A 4,077-nucleotide genomic window follows, 5' to 3' on the forward strand; every position below is an offset into this window, starting at 1 on the left:
GAAGGAAGCAATTTGTTCAGTTACCAGTGGGCAGATGTGCAAATCACATATCACGCACAGTTTTTGGCAGTGTTCACAGAAAGTTAATGCTGTGCTAGTCATGGGACTGCCCTAAACCACTGCAGTTTTTTTTTTCTTGTCATTTTAGGGTTTATGATCTCATGTGTACAAACCCAGGCAGATAAAATTTGGCTGGTTCTAATCTTGTTCACTAAATCCAACACATTTTATTCTGGAGCCAGACAGCTACAAGTCTTTAAACCATCAGACATAACCAACATGCGACCTTGACTGTGTCAATATCATACAGTTTCTCGACAGCCTGATGATCTTGTGTGTGTCTTGGTCTTGACATCAATGATGAAAACTGGGGCGTTACCTCTGTTGTCTTCATGGTTGATTCTGTGGTCAAAGGAAACCAGATAATGATATAAAGTTCAAGCTTGTTTGTCTACAGGGTGCTCTTGCAGGGCTTCCTGGGCATCCTTTGCAGCCACTGCATTGAGTCTTGGGCCTCCTGAAAGTGCAAGTGTGTAGATCTTCTGACCATGGATGTTTTCACAAGCCATCTCGGCTGTCACTGCCTTGGCCTCTGCCCCCACCTTAGAAGATGCAGCCTCCTTCAGCTTGGGGACAAGTGGAAGCAAAAAGAGCAGAAATAAATTAAACCAGACTTATGTCATTGGCTTCTGCCCTCATGTCAGATAATGCAAAACTAGTATCTCACTGATAAGCAGCCTGGTGCCACTGCCTGTCTCCAGGAGCCCTTGTGCTAGATGCACCTGCGCAAAGGCTATACGATCTGCTAAGGAGCTACACTGCAACACGTAGGGCTCCTGGAGCCAGGGAGAGGAGGGACAACTCTGTGGCCTGATGTGGGAGGATGTCTGTGAGGTGATGTGGTGTGCAGACTCTATTCCAGAAGTCTGTTGCATGGATATCACTTATACCAAACACACTGTCATGAAACAATCACATCCAGTTTCAAGTGTCCAGTTAAAAAGATTGCTTTAATGTTAAGTGCCACTGATTTTTAAGATTCCAGGGTAAATTTCTTAATCTAAATAGTTAAAGACACCATATATAACCAGCATCCCTACAACTGTAGCAATGTTTTTGATTTGAGCTCTTTTACCTTTCTGAGCTTCCTTCATCTTGAAAAACAGCTGCACAGAAATAGAGCAGACGCCCAGGCTCAGACTTCTTCATTCCTCTGAGCAGTGTTGAACAAATCTGTAATTTGCAGTTTGGATATTTTACTGTTTACTAAATAAACTCAATAATCATGATTGTGATTGTTGGCAAACTATGTCAGAATTAACTACTTTTAGGAGCAATCAAGATATGTTCACATTGAGTTCTGACTTCACTATTTCTCTCTTTTTTTTTTTTTTTAGGAAAAGWTTTGATTTACTCTCTTGATGACTTAATGCTTAAACTTGAAAATCCCAGCCTTTGCCATTGAAAACAGCCACTGAATCAACAGCGAGAGTCTTGCCAAAGACAATGAATCTTTTAAATCACTGTTTATTTGCTAATATGCCTTTACGATTCTCTGGCTAAACAGTCATAGTTTCCAGAGATATCAGACTTTACATACATTTTGTCAACATCATAAAGAATTACTTTCAAGAATTTACAATACAGTTCAGTGTTACCTTGCTCAAGGAAATCTAGTCAATTTACAGGGCCTACTGACAAAATTGCCACGTTTTAGGTGCTTCTTCTGATGGGAACATAGCTCTTCAAGAAGACTGATAAAAGAAAGCTACTGGCCTTTGAATTAAATGTTATAGATGTTGCCTGTGGTCACTTGGCAAGAGTATTCCAGAAATGAAATATTCAGAAAAAAAAAAAAAGGAACAATGGAAGAGAGATTGACAAAACTGGAGGAAAGCTCTAGCTGTTTGGACACAGCTGTTGAATGCCTAGATTTAAGAGAGACTAGGTTATCAGCTAGCTGTGAAAGCAAAGAATTTATCTGACAATGTACGAATGAGCCTTTTGCAACAAAAATTGCAGTGATTCTTGATTATCTTTCTTGATTAATTAACCTTTTGTTGATCAGTGTTCATGCAGTTCCTTCCTTCTTATTCCTTTCTTGTAGCAATTGAAAGCAAATCTGAATTTCTTAGTCTAAGTCTCTCCTTTTTTTAAACTATTATTTTCCCTTATTCTATTGCACAGCAAGGCATGTCTCCTGTTAGATACCGCTGTTCAACAGTAATTCTAATAATTTTCTACTTTCTTGCTGGCCTATCTAACTTTATTTATAAAATCTGCTAAATATATGGTTAGTTATAGCTGCAGCAGTTAAACTGCAAGTCTAAAGAAAGATTTTTATTTCCCCATTTCACTATTTGACAAAATATCTATTCTACTTTCCAATTTACACATGAGACTTTCCTGCAAGTCCTTATAAGACCCTCAGGCTATGACTTTTGTTTATGATGGTTAAACTGCAGTTCAGACATTTAAATAAAGCTTACCATGTGCTGAATTGTTTGCCCTTCACCCACTTTGAAAGAAGCAGATGGAGAAGCAAAACATGCAGGAAATGGCTAGAGAACATAGCGGAGTAGTAGCACTTCAGTGATGTTTGAAATACAATGTATATCATTTGAGGAAGACAGGAGCAATCAGTTTTACCTGCTTCTGTTCCTTGTTGCTGTCTACTACAAACCACCAGGTAGGCTCAACATAATCTCAATGTATGTGTTTACTGTAGAGTTAACTTGAGACACTCACTCTAGTATTGCCCCTAATTATCCTCCCTCAGGTTCAGTAGTCGTTTAAAATTTAACTACCACAACTGTCACTCAAACCTAAGCAAGATTTCCATTTATTGATAACACATTCTGCAGCCTATGCAGCCTTAATTGGATGAGAAATAATAGCACCAGTGACTCTTGCAGCTTTTCCTGTTTCTAAGAAGGAGGGAAAAGCTCTCCACAAATCACTGGGAAAACTGATAGAAGTGCTTAGTTACTGTACTGCAAAAGGCTGTGGACTACTGAGAGAGAAGACTTACTGTCTTTATTGCCCACAAGGAAACAGTAACTCAAGTCTGCAGTGTAGCTTCAGATATGTGAAGTTTCAGATATTTGTTAGCATGTTAAGTTAGGCTGGCACCTGGTTAATTCATTATTATAGATGCAACCTTAACTGCTTGGGTAGCCCTAGATAATAATCCTGAAAGACTGACAGTTTTTAAATTGCTCTTCTTTTAATCCTATCAGATAGGGAAGAACTCTGATGTGAAAGCCACAAATAGAGAACTGGGTGAGAAAAGGAAGAGGAACTATTTACTGAACTAATTTTAGCCTAGCCCAAGTCCCTCTATGGTCAGTGGAAAGACAGAAGCTCGTAACTCGGAGAATAGGTACATGTTGTTAGTCCCTCAGCAATGGACTTGGTTTAAGTCAAAGTCATTCCCCTTCTTCTTCCCCCATTTCCCAGGGGTTTGTTTCCTGGCTGGAGGGGCCATTTCACTCAGCTGTGCAAGCTCAGCTGTTAGCAGCTGCATTTGTGAAATTAATGCAAACAGAAGAAGAACAACCCCGCCCCAGTCTATAACCCCAGCTGTTTTCCAGACCAGGTTCAGGGATGGCTGCTCCCCAAAGCAGTGGACTCAGGACAATCAGGACAGTCGCTGGGGCAGCAGCCTTGTGGGCATGGCAGTGAGCAGCTGGGGGGGAAGGGGGAAGGCTCAGCTCAGATGTGCTTTCAAAGGGCCACTAACGCTAACCCTTCCTATGGGTCTCCTGAGGAGCCTCCTTGTCCCCTCCAACTGCAGAGGGAGGCCAGAGCCTTCCTGGCTGAGGAGAGCCTTTGTGGGCACCCCGTGAGTGGTGCTGTAGCCATGGACCCCTGGCCAGGAGACAGACAGGGCAGAGCTGCCGTCCTGCGGGGCAGGAGAGGCGGGACCACCGGGTAAACCGCATCCCCGGGGGCTGCCCCCGGCCCCGCGCCCCAGACACTCCGGCTTAACGGCCGCTGCGGGCGCGAGACCTTCCCCCCGGCTAGCGGCCCCTGCGCGCGCGAGACCCGCCCCCCCCGCCGCGCCTAACGGCCCCT

Source organism: Apteryx rowi, unplaced genomic scaffold (assembly GCF_003343035.1).
Source record: "Apteryx rowi isolate R43461 unplaced genomic scaffold, aptRow1 scaffold_107, whole genome shotgun sequence".
In the NCBI taxonomy this organism is placed as follows: domain Eukaryota; kingdom Metazoa; phylum Chordata; class Aves; order Apterygiformes; family Apterygidae; genus Apteryx; species Apteryx rowi.